General features: G+C 37.8%; 2 pseudogenes; one reads left to right on the top strand and one right to left on the bottom strand.

Moving 5' to 3' along the window:
- The first annotated feature begins 12,122 nt into the window (after window positions 1-12,122).
- LOC110314226 lies at window positions 12,123-12,488 on the top strand (annotated as a pseudogene).
- A 9,659-nt stretch (window positions 12,489-22,147) lies between these two features.
- Window positions 22,148-24,779, bottom strand: part of LOC110314455 — an 11,455-nt pseudogene continuing 8,823 nt past the window's right edge.

Here is a 24,779-nt window from a genome sequence, read left to right as displayed (position 1 = left end):
GAGTGAGAGTGGTTGGTGTGTATTATATACATTTGAGACATTTTCTGACAACAAATTTAATTAATAATAATAAAAACAAAACACAAAGAGTTTCATCATCTCATTTACAATCACATTTGCCTGCCTCCCAAACTCTCAATCTCACTCCTCCACGTTCTCCTTTTCTCCTTTTTATTTATTCTGTCATATAGTACATGCCAATTGTAGTTACTCATCTATTTTCTATTCGTAATCTACTATTGTCTTTAAAATGTCATAAGTGGAGTTCACATTAGATAATAATTTGAAATCAACTTCTTGTGTGCTCTATTACTTCCTGCTGATGCATTCAAACTGTTACATGTATAAGTGCAGTGGCTTGATTCTTTTTAGTGCAAGTGGTGTTTCCTGATGGGAATTACTGTTAAACAACTTACCTATGAGAGGATAGATGAACTCATTTCAGTTTGGGGCTATGATGCCTAGAGCTGCCAAGAACATTCATGTATCAGGATTCTGTCTGAACCCAACTTCTCACCTTGCTTGCATAGGTACCCATGAGTGAAACTGAGTAGAATGGTAATTTATCGTTTAAAGTTTTATGCAATAATAAACTAAATTGTTATTCCATTTTATATTCCTAAAAGCTAGAAAGAAGAAATTAAATTTCTTTGAATCATTGCCAGTATTCCATGCTTTTTTATTAACTATTTTATTTACATTTAAATGTTGTCCCTGGTCTCCCCTTCACAAACCTTCCCACCCCATTCCTTCTCTTTTTTTGCCTCTAAGAGGATGCTTTCCCCAACCACCCAGCCACTTGCACCTCACACTTTTAGTATCCCCATTCTCTGGGGACATCATGCCTCCACAGGACCAAATACTTCCCCTCCCACTGATTCCAGATAAGGCAATCCTCTGCTACATATGTAGCAGGAGCCATGGAACAGCCTGTTCGTGGCTTAGTCCCTGGGAGCTCTGATGGGTCTGGTTAGTTGATATTGTTGTTCTTCCTATGGGTTTGCAATCCCCTACAATCCTTCCCCTAACTCTTCCATTGAGGGGCCCGGGCTTAGTCCAGTGGTTGGCTGTGATTGCCTGCATCTATTTTTTCAGGTGCTGGCAGAGCCTCTCAGAGGACAGCTATACCAGGCTTCAGTCTGCAAGCACATCTTGGCATCCACAATAGTGTTGGGGTTTGGTGTCTGCAGATGAGATGGATCCCAATGTGGGATGGTCTCTGTATGACCTTTGCTTCAGTCTCTGTTCCATTTTTCGTCCCTGCATTTCCTTTAGACAGGAATAATTAACACATTGATCCCCTAGGTCTGTATTGTTTTCGTGCCTATGAAGTTCTGTCAGCAACATATGTATACCCAAGAACATAGCAAAACACAGCCTTGCTGCTGTGAAGTGGTGGGTGCTGTACTCTGTCTCTGTTACATAAAGTAATAGAAAAGACAGGAAAAATGAGTGACATTGGGTTCCTGATCCTTCTCCACGAGTACATCTACAGATTTGTGTTATACACATGTATCATAGATAGATGCTATAAATTCTTGCCTTCACTAGTTCTGACTTTCACAGCTGTCTACAGTCAAAGTGTGCTAGTGTTGCAGCATGCAAATGAGAAAATCAACAGTGTCTTTTAGCCAGCAAGCCGTTGTTATTTAAGGAGTCAACACAAGAGGCAGATTTGTCTGTTGTCTTTCATCCTGCAGATGTAATGTAGGTAGCATCTGCCAGCTAGGCAGACAAACCTTTGGTTTGAGTGCATCAGCTTTCCAGTCACTTTGGCTACTTTAGTTTAGACACATTTAAAACTCTGAATTGTGCCATGTAGATGAATTTCCCCCTTTACTACCTTTTTCTCAGCAGATTTCATATTAAGCCATTAGTTTGTAAAGATGTTTTCTTAAATGATATAAGACAAAGAATTCATAGTTTTTTTTTTAAGTTTTTCCTAACCTATTCTGGATTTGTGATTTGTGGTAGTAATCTATTCAAATGGAGTGACAGAGGCCATGCTTGGGTCTTAAGAGCAGATAGGACCCGAGTCAAGCATCGCTGTTGTTCCACTCCAGCTGACTACTTTCCCACCATGAGAACAACTATGTTCAGAGGGTAGCTTTCAGACCAGTGAGAACTGGTGTGATTGTTTTGAAGTCAGGGAGACAGAGCATGAGAGTGACTATGGCAAGAACTGGTGCCTGTACTGTTCAGTATTCCTATGGACACTGTTCCTAAGACTTGAACTTGAATTTTAGAGGAAGAGACTGAGAGCTGAAGTCAGTAAATATTACATGGATGTTTTCTCTATTCCCACTCTGCCTTATTGCTTGCCTTTAAAATGCTTTGAGCTGGGTTTCTTGGTGCATTTGTGAAAAAAGAAAGCCTTTTCTGTTGCTCAAACACAGAATAGAGGCCAATCATACTTATTCTTTACTGGGGAAAGTGGTCACCCAAAACTGAGGAGTGACTGAAACTGAGAGACCATTGTAGTTCATATTACAGTATTTTAAAACTAACTTCCCTCTTTGGAATAGTATTAACATGTTTTTTCTTGCCTTTATGTTTTCCTAAGTTAATATAGGTCCTCTCAACACATAGCATTACAGTAAACACAAATAAGAGGTACTTATAAGAGTTTATATGTATTATATGGAAATTATCTAAGGTGCATGAACATTACCTGAAACTCTATGATTCTAATAAGTTGGAAGAATATGCCACTTAGCAACTCAGAAAATTGCTGTAATTTACCCTGATAGGAGCAGGTTATACTGAAGCTTCAGCACATGAATGTCTAGAACAGTTACCATCCACATGTTACTAACATTTAGAGTTGATGTGAAATTGATTCCACGTAACACCAAGCAAGCTGTGATGTTTTATATAGGAAATGTCAGGTACCTGATAAATGTTCCTTACCAAGTGGAACTGAAAGCAAACTGGTCATAAAAAGATTGCCCTTGGATCCGGCTGGTTTCTGAAGCCTAAGGAGATAGTTTTTGTGTCTGAGGTCCTAATGCTCTGACTTCAGTGTTCCAAAACAAAAGTTGAAGACTCATGAAATAAAAGACACTAAATCCCTACATTTGAATTATGAAAAGTTCCGACCAAAGAGATAAAATAAAAAGAGCTGTTGGGAATGAAAAATGGTTGTAAAAATTTAGTCACAAGTACTTCACAAAAACATTTCATCACTTGTAGATAATGCAGCAATGTAATACACTTGATCTTAGCCAAAAGACGGAAAGCGGTGCAGCAGTACAATAGAAAGCCAGCTCCTGTCCTGACCAAGCAAGTACTCACACCATTTAACAAAAATAATTTAGATGCACCTATTTTCATGGAATTGTTATATATCTTTACAGTTTGCTACAAAACATAGGGAAAAAAACATTGACACATTACTTAGTGATAAGTTGTCTTTTTCTTCCCTGTGTACTGATTTCTACATACTCTGCTGTACAATTTTCACTTAGGAAAAAAAATGTAGCTACTGATTCTATTAGTTCAGTTGGTACACATTAAAAATTGCATCATGAAGTACAGATCAAATAAAAGTAAGTTTTTTTTTAAACTTGGTTTCTGATAGTCATAACACATAGAGAAGGAATGGCTGCTAAAAGAGAGAGGAAAGATCACATGTGCAGTGCACAGTGTCGTGAAAAGAGTTGTACAAAAATATACCCTCATGCTTTAGGAGCTTCAATGTACAGGTAATAGCTTAAAATAATGTTTACTGCCTCTCCATGCTTGTGTTCTGATATATTTACACTTTTTGAAGTCTTTTTTATATCTTAAGGCAAATGGCATGATCTCAAATATAAATTAAGGATATCTGAAACTTGAAACTTCCCCATTTCCTCTGCAAAATACAGAAAGACAGATAATGCCCAGCAAACTAGGGTGAAGATTCAGGATATTTAGATTGTTTTAAGAAAAATCTTTGAACAGCAAATATATTAAAAAAGAAAGAAGGAAAGAAAGAAAGAAAGAAAGAAAGAAAGAAAGAAAGAAAGAAAGAAAGAAAGAAAGAAAGAAAGAAAGAGAAAATTATAGGTCTTGTTTTGTGTTTTTCCCAGAATGTATTTGATTTATTCTTTGAAATACATGAACAATAAGCCCGCCTTCCAGCCAGTGCCTTCTACCAGGCAGATTGCCACCTTGTCTGCTTCCCTGAAGACACCATAGCCTGAACACATTCCAGGAGTTGCAATGCACACAGAGCAACTGGTAAGGGACCCTCCAGAAGGTCTACAGCAGCAAGGAGCCCAGTGGACTTGGGACCCATCACCCCCACAACACCCCCCCCCATTTCACTCCCCTTCCAGCCAGTGTCCTCTGCCAGGACAGATAGACAGCTTAACTGTTCCCATGAAGACACCACAGCTTGAAGGCATTCCAGGAGTTCCACTGCATGCAGGGTAACTTGGCAACCGATGCCACAATCCGAAAGCCTCCCTAGAGAACATCTACACACAGGGCAACAGCTTTACTGCTTCTCTGAAGACCCCACAGTCTGAAGGCCTGCCAGAAGGCCCCACAAAAGTGACACTACAGCCAGGGCAAGAGGTCTCCAGTGTACATGCCCTTCGGAAGACCCAGATACTGAAAGGCCTACAAGAGGTCTACTACAGCCAGGGTCACAGCCCAACCAGGAGATCTGAAGCAACCCAGGGACACAAGAGGCAGACTCCAGAAAAAGACACTCTGACCAGCAAACCCCAGGGATAACCAGATGGCAAGAGGCAAGCAAAAGACGATAAGCAACAGAAGCCAATATACATAGGCATCATCAGAACCTAGTTCTCCCACCATAACAAGTCCTGAATACACAAACACACCTGAAAATCAGGAATATGTCCTAAAATGCTATCTCATGAAGATAATAGAGTCCTTTAAGGAGGATATCAATAACTCACTGAATGAAACACAGGAAAATAGAGGTAAACAGGTAGATGTTCTTAAAGCAGAAACAAATCCCTTAAAGAAATACAAGAAAACACAATCAAGCAGATGATGGAATTGAACAAAGTGGTCCAGGACCTAAAAGTGGAATGAGAAACAATAACGAAAACACAAATGGAGGCAACCATTGAAATGGAAAACCTAGGAAAGAGGTTAGGAATTATAGATGTAAGCACCACCAACAAAATACAAGATATAGAAGAGAGAATCTCAGGTGTAAAAGATACCTTAGAAGAGACTGATACAACTCTCAGAGAAAATTCAAAACATAAAAAACTTACCCAAAACATCCAGGAAATCCTGGACACAATGAAGAGACCAAGTCTAATAATAACAGGATACAGGGGAGCAAAGATTCCCAGCTCAAAGGAACTGAAAATGTCTTCAACAAAGTCATAGGAAAAAATAAACCTTTTCCAATCTAAAAAAAGAGATGGCCATAAATATACAAGAAGCCCATAGAATACCAAATAAATTGCACCAGAAAAAAATCCTCTCATCACATAGTAATCAAGACACTAAATGCACAGAACAAAGAAAGAATGTTAAAAGCTACAAGGGAAAAGGACCAAGTAACATATGAAGGCAGACCTATCAGAATTAGGCCAGACTTCTCAACAGAGACACTGAAAGCCAGAAGAACCTGGACAGAGTTCATGCAGATGCAAAAAGAATAACAAATGCCACCCCAGGCTACAATACCCAACAAAACTATCAATCAACATAGATGGAAAAAACAAAATATTCCAGGAGAAAACCAGATTCAAACAATATCTAGATACCAACCCAAACCTACAGAGGGTTCTTGAAGGAAAAGTCCAACAGAAGGAGGGAAGCTATACCAAAGATAAAACATGATATTAATAATCTTACAACAAAGCCAAATGGAAAGAATCACATGCACATAATGCCACCTACTAAAACAAACATAACAGGAATTATCACTCATCTGTCTTTAATATCTCTCAATATTAATGGACTTAACTCACCTATAAAAAGACATAAGCTAACAGACTGGATATGCAAATGAGATCCACATTTTGCCACTTACAAGAAACATACCTCAATATCAAAGACAGACACAACCTCAGAGTAAAAGGCTGGAAAAATATCTTCCAAGCAAATGGTCCCAAGAAACAAGCTGGAGTGGCCATCCTAATATCCAACCAAAAGACATTCAACCAAAAGTTATTAAGCAAGATTTAAAAGGACACTTCATATACATCAAAGGAAAAATCCACTAAGAGAATATCTCAATACTGAACATCTATGCCCCAAATGCAAGGACACCCTCATTTATAAAAGAAACTTTACTAAAGTTCAAAATGCACATTTAATCCCACACAATAATAGAGGGAGACTTCAACACCCCATTCTCACTAATGAACAGGTCATTGAAACAGAAACTAAACAGAGACAGAGTGAAACTAATAGAGGTTATAAACCAAGTGAATTTAACAGATATCCACAGAACATTTCACCCTGAAACAAAAGAATACAATTTCTTCTCAACACCTCATGNTACCTTCTCCAAAACTGACCACATAATTGTTCACAAACAAGCCTCAAGGGATACAAGAAGATTGAAATAATTCCATATGTCCTTTCAAATCACCATGGCCTAAAGCTGGTCTTCAATCACAACAAAACAACAGAAAATCCACATATCCATGGAAAAGAACAACTCTCTACTCAATGATAACTTGGTGAGGGAAGAAATAAAGAAATTAAAGACTTCTTAGAATTTCATGAAAATGAGAACACAGCATACCCAAACTTATAGGACAGAATGAAAGCAATGATAAGAGGAAAATTCATAGCACTAAGTACCCTGGTAAAGAAATTGGAGAGATCTTATACTAGCAACTTAAGAGATCACCTGAGAGCTCTGGAAGAAATGGAAAGAAACACACCCAAGAGCAGTAGATGGCAAGAAATAGTCAAACTCAGGCCCGAAATCAACCAAATAGAAACAAAGAGAACTATACAAAGAATCAACAAAACCAAAAGCTGGTTCTTTGAGAATATTAACAAGATAGATAAACCACTAGTCAAACTAACTAAAGGGCCCAGAGACAATATCCAAATTAATAAAATCACAAATGAAAAGGGAGACATAAAAAAAAAAACTGAGGAAACTCAAAAAACCATCAGATCCTACTACAAAAGCCTATTCTCAATAAAACTGGAAAATCTAGATGAAATGGATGGTTTTCTAGACAGACACCACATAACAAAGTTAAAACAAGATCAAGTAAACTATCTAAACAGGGCCACATTCCATACAAAAATAGAAGTCATTAAAAACCTCCCAACCAAAAATAAGCCCAGAGCTAGAAGGATTTAGTGCAGAATTCTACAATACCTTAAAAGAAGATCTAATACCAATATACCTAAAATTATTTCATAAAATGAAACAGAAGGAACACTACCTAAATTGTTCTATGAAGCCACAATTACTCTGATACATAAATAACACAAGGACCCAACCAAAAAAGAGAACTTCAGAGCAATCTCACTTATGAATATCAATGCAAAAATACTCAAGAAAATTCTTGCAAAATGAATCCAAGAACACATCACAACCACCGTTCATTATGATCAAGTGGGCTGCATCCCAGGGATACAAGGTTGGTTCACTATATGAAAATCCATTAACCTAATCCACTATGTAAACAAACTCAAAGAAAAAAAAACACATGATCATCTTTTAGATGCTGAAAAGATTTGACAATATACAATACCCCCTTCATGTTAAAAGGATTGGTGAGATCAGAAATTCAAGGCCCATACATAAACATAATAAAAGCAATTTACTGCAAACCAACAGCCAACATCAAATTAAATGGAGAGATATTTGAAGCAATACCGCTAAAATCAGGGACAATACAAGGAAGCCCACTCTCCCCATATCTATTCAGTATAGTACCCTAAGTTCTACCTAGAGCAATAAGACAACAAATTTGGGTCAAGGGGGTACAATCAGAAAAATGAAAATAAATCCTTATTTGTTACCTAGCACCAAGCTCAAGTTCAAGTGGATCCAGGACCACAACATAAAACCAGATACACTGAATCTAGTAGATGAGAAAGTGGGTAAGAACCTGGAACTCATTGGCAGAATGGGAAATTTCCTAAACAGAACTCCAATGGCTTAGGTTCTATTAGATCAAGAATTGATAAATGGGACCTCATGAAACTGGAAAGCTTTAAGGCAAAAGACATAGCCAGTAAGACAAATCGGCAGCCTACAGATTGGGAAAACATATCTTCTGATAGAGGGTTAATATCCAAAATACATAAAGAACACAAGAAACTAGCCACCAAAAAACGAAACAACCCAATCAAAAAACGGGATATAGAACTAAACTGAGAATTTACAACAGAGGAATCTTTTTTTTTCCTTTTTTGATTAGATATTTTCTTCATTTACATTTCAAATGCTATCCTGAAAGTCCCCTATACCCTCCTCCTACCCTGCTCCCCAACCCACCCACTCCCACTTCCTGGCCCTGACATTCCCCTGTGAGGCATATGATCTTCACAAGACCAAGCACTTGAATGGCTGAGAAGAACCTAAGGAAATGTTCAAAGTCCTTAGTGACCAGATAAATGTAAATCAAAACGACCCTGAGATTCTACCTTACACCAATCAGAATGGCTAAGATCAAAACCTCAGGTGACAACACATGTTGGACAGGATGTGGAGAAAGAGGAACACTCCTCCATTGCTGGTGAGATTGCCAAATGGTAAAACCACTCTGGAAATCAATCTGGAGGTTCGTCAGAAAATTGCAAATAGATCTACCTGAAGACCCAGCAATACCACTCTTGGTTTTATACCCAAAAGTTGCCCCATCATGCCACAGGGGCACATGTTCCACTATGTTCATAGAAGCCTTACTCATGATAGCCAGAAGCTGGAAACAACCCTGATATCCTACAACAGGAGAATGGATACAGAAAATATGGTCCATTTACACATGGAAAACTACTCAGCTATTAAGAATGAGGACAACCTGAGTTTTTCAGGCAAATGGATGGATCTAGAAAATATCATCCTGAGTGAGGTAACTCAGACCCAAAAGGACATGTATGGTATGTACTCACTAATATGTGGATATCAGCCTAAAAAGCACAGAATTTCCAGGATACAATCCACATAACTCATGAAGGTTAACAAGCTGATGGGTCTAAGTGAGGATGCCTCACTCCTACTTGGGAGTGAGAAGAAAGCAATCACAGGAGGGGGGAGGGAAGGAAGGACATCGGTGTGAAAGGCAGCAGGAAGAGGAAGAAGGGAACATGGTCAGATATTGGGGAGGGAGGAGGACAGGACTGTAGCCCTAAGGGCCAGCAGAAAGTATTGAAACTGGCAACCTCAGGAAGTAGGAGGTGGTGGGACCCTCTAGAATGTACCAGAGACATGGGAGGTGAAAGACTCTCAGGAATCAAAGGGAGGGACCTCAGATGAAATGCCCTACCATAGGGACAGGGAACTTATAGAGCCCACCTCCAGTAGAAATACTGGGCATCAAGTGGAGGAACAGGGTTGCCATCCACAGTCAAAACTTCTGACCCAGAATTGTTCCTGTCTGAAAGAACTGCAGGAACAAAAGTGAAGAAGAGCCTGAGAGAAAGGAGGTCCAGTGACAGACTCAAATTGGGATCCTGCTCAATGGGAGGCCCCAAGTCCTGAGTCTATTACTGAGTTTATCATGTACTTACAAACAGGAGCCTATCATGACTGCCCTCTGAAAGGCCCAACAGGCAGCTGAAATAATCAGATGCAGATACTTACACCCAACCAATGAACAGAAGCTGGGGATCTCTGTGGTTAAATTGGGGAAAAGCTGGAAGAAGCTGAGGAGATGGAAGCCACATGGGAAGACCAGGAGTCTCATCTAACCCAGACTCCTGAGATCTCTCAGACACTGAGCCTGTGAGCCACCAACCAGGCAGCATACAGCAGCTGGTATGAGGCCCCCAACACATTTACAGCAGAGGACTGTCTGGTCTGGACTCAGTCAGAGAAAATGCACCTAGCCCTCAAGATTCTTGGTGCCGCAGAGAATGGGGGGTGGGGGGGTCTGATGGGGTAGGGACATTCTCTTGGAGAAGGGGGAGGAGATGTCGGATGTGGAACAGTCTTGGGTGGATAAGGAAAGGGATAAAGTCTGGACTGTAAACAAAAAAAAAAAATAAAAGAGAAAAAAGAAAAACGGGAAAAAATAGATTTTTGAAAAAATAAAATAGAAAAATCCAACAGTATCTTGTAATAAAAGTAGGACTTTTCGAGAGAGAGGGAGAAGAGGGAGAGTGAGGGGGAGGGGGAGGGGAGAGGGAGAGGGAGAGACTACCAGTGGTCTTTCCTATTATGGTTTTGTGAAGTTTTTCTGTGTAAGTTATTGTATTTATTTGCATTTTCTAAAAAGCACTTTATCTTTTTGTTAATACTTCTCTTTTGACTGCAGAAATTAAGCCATGCCAAGAACTAATGGGAATGCTTTATAAGTACGCAAGACATTCTGCATGCTAGAACTAAGCTATGAAAGATTGGCTTACCATGGTACTGACATCAAGATCTTAGGCCTCTAAGAAGGTAGGCCCCTAGGAATTTGGTGGGTGCTCTGGTAATTTGGAGAAATGGAGAGGATGCTATTATCCTTGTAAGAGTTTTAACCTGAGTGAAGGGAAGAACTCTGAAGCCTAGAAGGATTTCTAGGAGAAAATAATGTTGGGCTATTTTAGGTTTTGGAAAATACCAATCTACAATTTGAATATAATAGACTAAACATTCCATTAATGATGGCATGATCATTTTGCTTTTTAAATTATTTACTCCCTAATATGCATGAGACCCTCATGTCCATCTCCATTGCCATATGAAACAAAGCTTGTTAGTGCCTATGGATCATATGACCATTTGGAAAGTGAAAGCAAAAAGATCTGAAGTGCCAGGTTATCATTCAAACGAAGTCTGAAGCCAATGTGGACTTCCTGAGACCTGGAATCATAAACATCAAAGTATTCCTCATGGTCCACAAATAACATTCTTCATGATCATAAGACCTAGTCCAAAGCCAAGCGATATACTAGAACAATATCAAGGCCTCAGTACTATAAACTTGAGATTACCTATTACAAATTTTCTGTTTATCTGGAAAATACATAAGAAATTTATTTCAATGCTGTTTTGTAGCCTTTACTGCAGATGTCTAGCAACCTTTCATTGAATTTATTCAACAGAATCTTATTTACCAATGGAAGTAGTTTTACATTTTCTTTTCCAATATGAATATGTATAATTTTGGCCCCTGGCATAATGGCCAGGCTAGAACTTTCAATCTAATGTCTTCATCTGCTCTTACTAGGAAATAATTTCCTTCCTTCCCTGTTAGCTGGGAGTTGTCCATAGGTGTCCTTCTTCAAGTTGTGATTGTTTCTTCCTAGTCTTAATAAAACTGTTTCTTTTTTAAATCAAAAGAATTTGTAAAATGCTGTTTGGAAATGGAGAAACACATGCTTATTATAGTTGTTGTATTCTAAACTCACATAATTTGTGTGCTTACATTTCTTTGTAGAATTCTAAAAATAAATCTACATGTCTTTTATCTTTTGTTAATATGGCACATTACATTGATGTTTTTCTTTCATATGTGGAAACTACAGTATTAAAAATATTCCTCTTTAATATTACAATTACACCATTTCTCCATTCTCTTTACTCCCGTCAAACCCTCCCTACATATACCCTTTTTACTCTATTTCAAGTTCCCAAGGTATACATTTCAACATTTAGTAGTCCTTAATAGAGTGGGCAACAAGGCAACAATCCAGAAGACCAGGCCCACTGATTTGAAAACTTAGTGACCAGAGCTCCTCTGGGTCCCTACTGAGGGTATGAGAAGCAGCAACACTGAAATCATTGTCCACAGGAGACTTTCAGTCTTTAAAACTTATTTAACTAACATCTTAATTCCCAGCATCTGTTTTTTTTCCCCTTAAAAATATTTCTATCTTGCCCAGTCACTGAACCACCACTAAGGACTCAGTTGCCTCCCTATTGTGCCCCCTTGCTTCCAGAAGCTTTGTCCTGCCCCCACCACACTCCTGCCATCCTTCTCCTGCAGCCCATTTCCACTGAAGAAAAGGAATTGTATCATATGTCCGCTATCCGGAAACTCCACTCTTTCAACCCTTTGCTGATCCCAGTAAGGGTGATGACCTGCTTCCTGCTGGCATTGAGGATTATATCCATATAAGAATTTAACAGAGAAACACCAGGAAGACCCTTACAACTGTTCAAGGGATCACTGAGGATTACAGTAAAGAGAAACTAGAGAAGGAGTTTAAGAAGAATTTTGCCTGGAACGGTACTGTAATTGAGTATCCAGAATATGGAGAAGTAATTCAGCTACAGGGTGACCAGCACAAGAACATATACCAGTTCCTGGTAGAGATTGGACTGGCTAAGGACGATCAGCTGAAGGTTCATGGGTTTTAAGTGCTTGTGGCTCTCTGAAACTTAAGTGAGAATTTCCTTGCAGTGAGTAGAGTTTCCCTTCTGTCCCTTGTCACAAGTTTAAAAACCTCACAGCTTATATAATGTAATCATTTGGGGTCCACTTTTAACTTGGACTAGTGTAATTCCTTCATGCAGTAAACTGAAAAGAGACAGAAAAATATTTCTATCTCTTGGCTAAATAACTTTATATTCTGTATGCTCTTCCTAATTTCATTTACCATTTATATTCTTTTGGATCTCATTGAGTTTTTAAGTTGTTTTGTTCTTTGAATACTTTTTTCATGTATGCAATATACTTTTTAAAATTGTATTCATTCATTGAGAATTTTGTACAATGTATTTTGATGTTATTTGTCACCAACTTCTCCCACTAACTCCACCAAGGTCCACCCCTTTTCCTTAACCACTCATAATTTTACATTTTTGTTTTTTAAACAGACCATCAACCCTGCAAATTAGGTGTTTGTGAGATGAAATTATCTCATGAAGTAAGGTTTACTAATCAGGAGTCATTCTCCTAAAAGAAACAGACTCTCCTTCCCCTAAAATTAGGCCCATAAGTCTTTGGTTTATAGGTGAGGGGTTGCAAACCTATTTTCTGTTCCATGTTAGAGTGCTGCCTGTCTTGGTCTTATGCAGGTGTTGTTCAGGCAACCAAGGCTTTTGTGAGCTCTTGAATCCTGTACTGTCTAGAAGACAGTGTTTTGTTTGTTTGGTTGTTTTTTTGCCAGCTCATCCTTACCTCTGGCTCTCTTGTAATCATTCTGAGCCATCTTCTGAGATGGTCCCTGAGCCTGAGCATACGTGATATAAACGTCCCATTTGTAGCTGAGGACTTCTTTGACATTAATTTTCTGCACTTGGACAAGTTACAAGTTTCTGCATTAACCTCTTCTATTACACAAAGAAACTTCTTTGCTAAAGTCTGAGAGATGCAACAACCTACAGATAAAGATATACATTTAGGAGGCAGTAAAAATATAGTAGTAGGTTTACCTCTAGGGCTTGCGAGCTTCCTATTGTGAGTTCATGGCCACATTTACAGTATCAAGAATATGTTTTTTCCTATGGAATGGATATTAAGTAGAAGGAGAAAGTGACTGGTTACTCTTATAACATTCATACTCAATTGCATCCATGGACCTTACAACACTGGTCATTAATTTAGTTCAGAGTTTACAGCTGGTGAATTCCCCTCCTGCTAGTTTACATAGCATCTTCCAGTACTATGACAACTAGCCAGCAGGGAGTAAATTTCCTGGTCATTAACAATTTTTTTTTTAAATTTTTTGTGACCAATATGTGTAATGTCCTTAGCATAATTGTTTTACTATCAAGTTGTGGTGGGTGACTAAGAACAATGTCAACAGCTTGTATTCTTTTATGTGGGGTAGGGGAAGTTTCACTTCTGACCAACAACTTTAGGCGACATATATCACAATTAGCTTTGGGATTTTTTTTTATTATCATTATTTGGCAACATATTGCTTCTGAGATGAACGCAATCCCTGTGGACAGTGAACTCACTTAAACTCTTTTGTGACTACATACTATATAGTAGTTTCTCATATGGAATTTTTCAGATATCCTTAGGAATATCTACCCCCTCCTTTCAGAGCACCTCCCACTACATTTCTTATCACCTGTTCTTGTTGGCTTTTCTCATGCTATGACAAAACACTGACCCAAATCATCTTGGAGGAGGAAAGTTTTCATTTGGCTTATCATTAAGAAAATTAAAGGAGGAACTTAAAGCAGGAACCTGGAGGTAGGAACCAAAGCAGAGATCACAGAGGATTAGTTTACTTGCTTGATCTCCAAAGGTTTTTCACCTTGACTTCTTCACAGCCTAGGACCTCCTTCTTTACAACCCCGGAACACTTTCTCAGGGGTGGCACTATCCATGGTGGGCTGGACCCTTCTACATCAGTCACTGATCAATAAACCCCCCCCCCACAGACTTTCCAGAGTCCACTCTGGTTGAAACAATTCTTTGGTTGTGATTACCTCATATTGACAAAAAATAAACACCACCACCCAATTTTCGTGTCCTCTTCTATGTTTTTAACTCACTGAGCATAAGGAATGCTGCTCATATGCTTATATGTGAGGTTGTTCACTGAAATATGGGTCATCTACCAAGGGTAATAAACTTGGAAAATATTTACTTGCCTTTATTCAGCAGACCATTGCCAATAGCTAGGGGTAGGACCTGATGAGCTCCACCCCACTTCCCCGAGGTTTAGGAAACACAGAGGAAGAGGAGGAGTAGAAAGATCATTGAGTTTTTCTAATAATCATAATTTATAATATTCAATAATTATATTCTTAAAATCTGTTGTCTAAATGAGTTATTTATAAAACATCATAGTGTCATGGCTCTACCCTGAGATATTGCTATTATTATTTTAAGATTTGAACATTTGATGAATCTTTTATTTCCATCAATTTTATTTGGGTGTCATTGTGTGTGTGTGTGTATGTGTGTGTGTGTGTGTGTATGTGTGTGTGTGTGTGTGTGTGAGAGAGAGAGAGAGAGAGAGAGAGAGAGAGAGAGAGAGAGAGAGAGAGAGAGTGCGAGTGTGCTATAGCCCTCGTGGCCTGAAACTCATTATGCTCAAATGTATAATATTGACCAAACGGTCCTTGAACACACAATATGTGCCTCTGCCTCCTCAGTGCTGGTTTAAAAGGGTACACTTTCCTGCTTAGCCACAGGACAGTTTTCTTAATTTGTGAATTTATCCTATAGACATGTCTTAACATTTTGGTTATTCAGTGTTGACTTTGATTCACCATAGCTCAGTCTCATCATGGATTCTTTAGATGTCAGTAAGTAATTGGACACAGAAATCGCTAGTAAATTCAGAAAGACACATGTCTCTGTGTCTCATTGAAGATTGGGGTCCTAGCAGCAGAAGGGTTTAGACAACAATGAGTGTATAAAATTCATTACTTTGATAATTCTATGTGTTTTTTTTCAGTCACAGTGTATGTTGGCTCAACTAATGAAAGGGTATGTTACATTATGCCTCTCAGAACTATTGTGGGGGGGGCACATTCTCTCTGACTAGTTACTGGTATGTGTTCAGATACTGCATAGGGAATGTAACAATAGGAATTGAAACATTTTTCTGTTGTCCTCCACTCTGTTGTAGCAGTAGTTTGTAGTTAACCTCGTTACAGATGTGATAACACAGTGAGAATAACATGGAGCAGGGCTGGAGCACTTCCAGTGCTTTCCTGGGAGTGAAAATTTACATTGAGCTATGGTAAATTCTTCTTAAAGCGTCCTTTTGCACTACGTGTTCATACTCAGGGTGAGTTTATGGCTGGATGTAGGAAGTTTTTAGCTTACCTTGTTCAATTGTAATACTTACCTGGGAGCAATACTATAGTCTGGAAAAGTTTTCTGACCAACTGTATAAGGTACTATACTCAGAGGGACAGAGGTCGCCAGAGTCATAGAGTCACACACTTTCTCTCAGTACCTCTGAGTTCATAACTAACCTGCCCTTGGATTAGGAGGAATTGATATTTGTAAGTATATTTTTATACAGTGTAACTATGCCTTCAGTATTGCAATGACTAGTCTACACATTGCTGACCATATATTTATTCTTAGGGAACAAGCTGCCTGATTCTCTTATAAAGGTTTTTTTTTTCTTTTCTTCCAATTTCCTTCAATGTCACAATACTCATCCTCTACAGTGCAGGCAATTGACGCGATTGACTTAAAGTGTCTGCTGGGCAATATTGCCTTCAAAAAGCAGTTAAACATACCCTTGAGTCAGTACAGCAAAACTGTGGAGTTCTAGAGATCATGATAGGTTAATGTTTTTAAACCCTAAGTTATTCAGGCTCTTGTCAGGATTATTCCTGACCAAAAATACCCTGAATTTCATTATCAATTGATATGAGATGATTTTCCAAAGCAAGATTACTGCGTACTTTTAAGGTGACTTATCTGAGTGAGGTATATCCCAAGAAGAATGTAAAGTTTCCCAGTAGTGAGGTTATTAGTATCTACACGAAAACAATTTTGGTATTTTCTCTTTCCAGTTTATCCTGGCAAAAAAAATGGAATATTCCCTGCCTTATCTATGGCGAAGAGGTGGCAGATGTTCAAACATGTTTTTCTTTCTGTGCTTTTGCCTTGGGTCTCCAAATCTCAAACACTTCATCCATTTGCTCATTCCTGTTGTTCTTCCCTGGTCACTCATTTAATGTGTAACTACACACCTGTCACCTTCACTCTTTGTGGCACTGCTTGCTACCCATCTCCATTAGGCATTTTGAAGTATATAACATTGTTCATGTCCATGTTCATGTAAAATTTCACCCTACTGTTGTCAGATGGCAATTTCTGTAAAAAATTAATTTGCATTAAATTTAAGGAGGTTTAAATCACTCAATACTAGAGAGTATTTGGTGTTCGCATATGTAAAATAATTTGTATTATATTGTTGCTTAGTGATTTCTTCTCTAGGTATATATTTGGTGTATTCACTTACACTATTCAACTTTTCCATTTTATTCTTTGTGCTTTAATTATTTGTTGTATGTATGTAAAGTTTGAAAAAAACTATAGCAATTTTTGAACTAGTTTTGGCAGACTCGTATTTGCTTCCTTTATTTTTCCGTTATGTTGTTAGCTAGATGAGTTTATGAGTTTTATATTTTTCAGGATGAAAAATCTCTTCCATTATAGAAAAAAATCCCCACTCTTATTTAATAACATTTTCTGCTGCAAATTCAGCTTTATCTGACATTAGAATAGTTATATTCTTGTTCAGTGGTTCAATTTCCCCATTTTCTCATCTTTAATCTGTATAAAATTTTAATACAATACACCTTTAAATAATATTTTTAAAAATTCATCTGCTAGTTGATTTTTTTGATATTATCACTTAATTCATTTTGACAGTGTTTGACCTTTTGTTGTCCTTTTGGGAAATCAAAGCACATATTCTACCTCCCACACAATCTTAGGTTCAGATTTTGACTACATTCTAGTGAAATGTAAAAAAATTTACTTCCATCATGTTCTATTCCCTTTCTTTTTATACTATTAATTTTATTCATATTATGTGTCACACAATATAATTCTGTTTTACTTAATTTCATACTTTTCAAAATGTAAGCTCCTTGATCAAACACACTCTCAGCTTTGAGAACTATGAGGAATAAGTTTATAAGGATTTTTTATTTGTTTTTCTATATTAAACAATGGCAAGCATTTTGATATAGAAGCCAATATTAAATAAGATATGTTCTTTCCATACAAAAAAAACAGTCAGCATTTATTATGTAGTGGATTGGATTACATTCTTTTTAAATTGTGTTTATCCAAGAACATTATTAATGACTTTGGAAAAGCTTTGCTAGATTCAGGACACTTGTTTGGTTTTTGTTGTTGCAGTTGTCATTTGTTTGTTTGTTTATTTGATTGGTTATTTCTGTTGATTTTCATTTAGTACTCATTCCTGTCATTTTTTTATGATAAGGAGCAAATTGTAATCTTACTGCAATTTTCTATACATGATTTTGTGACATGTCTTTGTAGTGTTTGAACATAGTTATAACTGTTTTAGATACATATACGCTTAGATTGTCTTTGAATCAATTTCTGTTGACTGCTTCTGTTAGGTTTAGCACAGTATTTCCTCTTTCATGTCTTAAGTGTTTGGAGGAAAACAGGCATTTATAATGTATATTGAAACAAGTTTTGAACTTGACATCCCTCCCTTGGTAATTTATCGTTCTTGGTTGCTATTTGTGTCTTGTTCATTTAGTAACCTGAATATTTTCACTGTAGTCTCAAGTTCGTCATAGATGGCTCTATTTTTACCTGAGCTCTCATTGTATCTTTTCTATCATCTCATTAGCATTCTGGTTATCACATCTCTATTTCATACCATAACTAGCCAGGAGAGTTCACTAGTTACTAGTTTATTTCATTACTGCTTTTAGAATTTTCCCTTTCATAAACTGGTCACTATCTCCTTTAACTGAAAGTCAGGTTTGTTTGCTTGATTGGTTTTTTTTTTTTGTTTTGTTTTTGTTTTCTTGTTTTTCTTTTTTAGCTGAAAGGTGGTGTTCCATCTTTACATAGAACCTTGTCAGTTATTAGTTTCCATGCTTCTAGCTATTAAAATGCTGTTTCTATGGATATCTAAAGTAACCCTTCCCTAATTGCATTTGAAAATCATGGAGTCAATGTTCCATGATATAATTGGAATAAGGTAAGGTCTGTTTCAGTGCTTTCCCAGACTCCATGAGAGTATTTTGTTATCCTTTCTCTGAATTCTATTTCTGAAAGTTCTAGGTGATTTGTCATATTTCTTGTATTGCAGAAATAACTACTCACTGTCTGCACAGACAGTTTATATATATATATATATATATATATATATATATATATATATATATATAAACTGTGCAGACAGTGAATGTGTGTGTGTGTATGTGTGTGTGTGTGTGTGTGTGTGTGTGTGTTTTCTCGAGGAAATTCAATAGGTTTTATTTAGGAGCTACATATTAAATTTGGAAAGCAAGATGAAATCAAAAGACAAATGCTTTTTGTGATTGTTAGTACATTTTACCAGAAACACTGAGCATGATAATTATATTTCTTGAAGAACTCAGAAATACATGCTACAAACAGAAAGTTCATGAGAGAACAACTTTCAAAACTGAAAGAAAGGCTTTCTGACTCTTCATCTGGAATATCTAAAAATTGGGAACATTTAAATACTTTTTGTTTGTTGAGGATCCCATGCATACATATTCAGAGTTACTATTGCTATGATGAAACACCATAAGCAAAAAGAAGTTAGGTAGGAAGGGGTTGATTTGGATTACGTATTATGAGTCACAGTCTACTGAGGAGAGCCAAGACTCAAACTGAGTGGGAACCTGAAGGTAGGAGCTGATACAGAGACCATGGAGGAGTGTTGCTTACTGGCTTGCTTCCCAATCTTCTTTGACCTTCTTTCTTATAGAACCCAGGACCCCTGGCCCAAGGATGGCACCCACAATAGACTGGGCCCTACCCTATCAATCACTAATTGAGAAAATGCCCCACAGGCATAAGACTGGGCCCTACCCCATCAATCACTAATTGAGAAAATGCCCCACAGGCATACTTCCAACCTAATTTTATGGTGGCATTTTCTCAATCCAGGTTTCCTCCCCTTTGATGACTCTATCTTGTGTCAACTTAACATTAAGCTAGCCAGGACAGTGATTTTACATGATATTAGGGAATATACAGACATTTAGCTTTGCTGGTATATTAAGAGATGTGGGTGTTCCAGTAAACGTTTATTCATAATCACCTTTGAATACAATATAGAATTTCAAGGAGTACGTCTATCTATTTCCATTGATATATTATTGATACAACTCTGAAATATATGTGTAAATATTTAATAAAGTCCATATCATGTTAATGACACACATACATTCGATTTTGTAAATTTTAGTTATATTGAAGCCACATAAGAAGATACCTAATTTAGAGTTTGTATTGAGTATGAGTAAAAAGCAAGGGTAAGGAAGGGTTTATTTGGCTATACTTCCATAGCACTATTCATCACTGAAGCAAAGTCAGGACAGAAATTCAAATAGGGGCAGAACCTGTAGGCCAGGTTCAAGAGAGGGTATTCCTTACTGGCTTGACCATCATGGTTTGCTCACCCTTTCTTGTAGAACCAAGTACCACCATCCTAGGGTTGGCACCACCCAAAACATGTTGGACCCTCCACCATTAAATACTAATTAGGAATATGCTCTACAGGCTTATGCATTACAGCCTGAGCTTTTGGAGTTGTTTTTGTAACTGAGTTTCCTTTCTTAGATGACTGTCATCTAAATTTTGTGAAAAACTGACCTAAAGCGAGTCAGCATACGGCATATAATGTGTCTTGATCAAGTCTAATCCCCATTCCCTCCCCTACATTTTCTCCTTTATCCCTCTTACCACTATTCCCTTCAAATTTCATATGTTCTTTTTTAAAATTCATTTATTTTAATTAAAATTTCACATAATTTTGATCATTTCTCCCTCTTCCAACTCCTCTGAGAGCCCCTCTGGAGACCTTCCTTCTCTTCTGACTTAAAGCTCTTTCACTTTCACAGAAACAAAACTCCCTCATAGTAACATAAAAAAGGAAATTAAAATGAATAATCAAAAGATTAATAAAATAAAACAAAATGCCCAAACAAAATAAAACAGAACAAAAAACTCCACTTAAAAAGTCAAAGAGTATGTTTCTGCCCCCTCTTCCATAAAGGTATCTGAGCATTGATGAAGGGGTTTGATAAAGGTACCTCATTTATGGCAGAATGCTCTAAAATCTCTCACTACATGGTCTAGTTATGAATGTCTGGGTTAATTAATATTTTCTGTAAGAAAAAGCTTCTCTGATTAGGGCTGAGTGATGTATTAATCTATGGGTATAGTAACTATGCCATTAGAATTCACTTAGTTGCTATGTTTCCTTTACAGAATAATAGTTTGATTTTCTTTTTTCTTTTCTTTTCTTTTTTGTTCTTTAAGGCTCATGACCAACCTAGTCTCAGGTTCTTGGCCTCTTTAGCAATTTTATGTATGGGGTTTCATATCACAGAGTGGATCTTAAATCTAATCACAAAGTGGATGTTACTCCCACAACATTCATGCCATTATGGCACTAATACATATCGCAGGTAAATCGATAGGTCATGAGGTTTTAGCTAGGAGGTATTGATGGTTACTTTCTCTTTCAGGAATGTGCAGTATGCAAGAGAGAGGGATGGGAGAGAAGAGTCAAGGAAAGAATATAATGAGGTAAAACTAATACTAAAGGTCATTTGAGAAACCGTGTGTGTGTGTGTGTGTGTGTGTGTGTGTTGTAATATGTATATGGGTATGAGATTATATTGGGTATATGTATCTTCTCAGGTACTGCAGACTTCAAAAAATTGACCCTTCCTATTTCAGAAGGCATTCTCCCTCTTGCCAATAACTAACTCCTAAGCTAGGGGTAGGACTTTGTAACCACTTCCCTGAGCCAAGCTATGATATGTCCTGCTTAATCTTTTGCAGATCTTGTGCATGCAGTAACTGCCACTCTGGGATTCTATGTGCAATGGCCCTATTGTGTCCAGAAAACATTATTTTCCAACTAGAAGTTGTAATTGATTTAAGGATTCTTATAGATGTGATTCTTAGAAAGAATGTTACATCTGTAGTTTTGGGAGGATGCATAAATTGTTCTATTATTCCTATTTAAAGTTTCATTAAAATAGAAGCTATAGGTTCTCACAGTCTAGTTAGGACTACATTTATCCTGGTGTTTTTCTTCTAGTCACAGGATTATATCTTTTATGAACATAGAAATTAAAACATTTAAAAATATTAAATGGAGGTATGCTTGTTTTTGTTTTTTTTAATATTTGTTCATTTTATTCACAAAACATAAAATTTATCCCTTTGTTGAATCTCTTTTCTTTATGATTTTACACAAAGGATCTTGAGATATATCAATTATAAAATGTCAGAAAGAAAACATCTTAAAATTTACAAACAGGTACTTTATACAAGAGTTCTCTATAAAATCCATCAATGTAAAAAAAGACACTGGATTGACTGTAAGGCATGTTCAATTGTCATTAGAATTATTTTTGTTTCGTTGGAGACTTCTCTCTCCTCCTATCCTGACTTCTCTAGAATGTTCTGGGCATCTGCTAGGCTTTCCCCAGCATCTTTTGGCACTATTCTGACACCTGTTGTCATCTCCTTTATGACCAGAATGCTTTGTACTCCTCTCCCTTGACTTGGAGCGATATTTTCTTCTGACATTATTGCTGTCCTGATTTCGGGTTCTGTTTTTCTCATTTTTGGAAAAAGAAATCTTTTCTCTCTCACGGCTTCTTCTTTGGTTCACCATGCTTTTCTTCTGGCTCTCTGTGTGAGCCTTGTTCTCAGCCATTTCCAACTCTGCTGTAACCATTCTCATGGCTTCTGTCTTCCATGTGCTTTGCTAGAGGATCTTGCCAGCCTGTGTCTCCTGAGTTCTGAGTTCCGTGTCTTTCAGACCTTGCTCTCTCAGTCCTCCCTTCCTGGTGTCTTTGGTCCTCTTAGCCTCCTGTCACATGCCTGGTGGCCCCTGGCTAACTTATCTACTTCTTCCTCTCTGGTCTTTCCTTGCCTCTTCTTTGTACCTTTAGATGTGGCAGAGCTCTGACTGACGGAGGAGTTGGAGTCACTTGCTTCACTGGAGGACTCTGAGCTGTTCTTGCCACTGTTAGAATCTGAGTCAGAGGAATCAGATGCCGAGGAAGATTGAAATGAAGATGTCAGGGCTGGTTTCTTTGCTCACCTTCTGGTTTCTGTACTACAATGACATGGGCATATTTTTCAGATGTTCTCAAAGTTCATCAGTCAAACCTCTGAGACATGGAAGTGAAGAAGTTGATGGCAAACCCGGTATTTCATGGATTGTCTTGCAGCAACCATCCTTGAAAGAATGGCTTAAGCATTTCATCCTTTAACCTTGCATTCAGTTCAGGAAGACCCATGTATTCACATAGTTCCTGGAAGAAGATCTTGACAAAAATCTTATTAGATGATGTCATGGTCTCTTCACTCAGCTTTATACATTTGAGAACACTCCATGGAAGTGAATCTATGTATAAAAGGTGAGCAAACATCTTAGCAACATTTCTCAATTTGTTTGTCTCTAAGCGAAGGATGGTGTAGTACTGTTCCTTGAATATGCTTTCAAATGATTTCATGTATTCGTATTTTCAGCATACAAAACCGCCTGGCTAACAAGTCAAAATTTTTCACAGGTGTTTTGTTTGGCACAGCAATCAAGTATCATGTTGCAGAGTTCTTTTGTTTGGCTCTCAGCAAAGTCCATTTTCAGCAACTTGTGTGCACATTCTTCAAAATATCAACTTGACTGAATGGCAAGATTTATTGTAAGGCGAAGTGAGACTAGGTTGATTTCTGTTTTGTCATGAATAGTTACATTTTCTCCTCCTTCCTCTTCTTCTTCCTCCTCTTCCTCCTCCTCATGTTTAGTATTTTCAGCTTCTTGGTCTGTGTTTGAATCACTGTCTCCTTTATCAGGGATTACATTTTTAATAGCCTTGTACTTCTTNTCTTCACTTTCCATAAAATAAGGATCCATCTTGAAAACATTAAGAACATGTTCTAGATTGTAGTCATCCTCCAAGAGGTGTATATGTATAAACTGATCATCCTCGTCCACTAAATCAAGTCCTTCCAGAATAACAGAGTAAGTAGTCCTTGAATCTATCCTTCTGTACAGCAAACATCACTTCAATCATATACTGAACTCTTCTGTCAATCTCAGACTGCTGTAGAATGTTTCACAGGTGTTCAAAGATTNCATTGATTCCCCTTGGTGACATCTGGATTAATTTGAGACCACACTCTTTGAGGAAGCTGATATCACTTCAACACTGTCAACTGTTGCTGTCTAGGAGCAAAGTGAACATCTCCAAGCACAGAGCCTCACATGCCACATTCTGGTTAATAAGATGTGCCACAAATTTTGAAGCAGTAAGGCAAAGTTGCCTATCATTCCTTTGATATCCTTCCTGAAAATTAAGAATTATTCTCTTGAGGATTAATTCTCTAGTCTGTGGGAATTTTGAGTTGATTATTGCCACCAAAGCTGCATAAACATGAGGGACAATTGGAGAAGCACTGTGCGCTTGCAGAACACGTCTGGACAGAATTCCTCTCCCTCTGACCATGTTCTCTTGAAGGAGCTCTTGAATAATAATACTTATATTGGAGATATTGGCCTTGCTGATATGATCATTGATTGATTTCTTCACATCCTCCCAACTCATCCTCTGGTACGCTAAGACGTTTTTATCTACAATCTGTTCCTGCATCATCCTGAGCTTTGAGGGAGTAATGTGTGCTCCCCCAGTGCAGGTGAGCACCAGCTCCTCCTCCTCCTCCTCCTCCTCCTCCTCCTCCTCCTCCTCCTCTTCAATGTAGGTTCTTCCTGAGTAGAACTATGGGTTGGGCTCCTTCTTTCAGGAGATGGGGATTTCTGGGACCATTTCAATTCTATGCTGTCATCTTAAGAGTATCCTTTTCTAGAACACTCATAGTCTGACCAGCTGTAATCAGAGTAGTCTCTGTCCCCAGGGGGTACTGTTCTTGTTCTGCATATCTGTCTTCTGGGGAGGCGCTCCAGTGGTCTGAATTGTGGCTCTCCCTTCTGTCATGACCAGAGGACTGTTTCATGTGTGCCACACTACT

Source organism: Mus pahari, chromosome X, assembly GCF_900095145.1.
Source record: "Mus pahari chromosome X, PAHARI_EIJ_v1.1, whole genome shotgun sequence".
In the NCBI taxonomy this organism is placed as follows: domain Eukaryota; kingdom Metazoa; phylum Chordata; class Mammalia; order Rodentia; family Muridae; genus Mus; species Mus pahari.
This window is presented reverse-complemented; position numbering and strand designations above follow the sequence as displayed.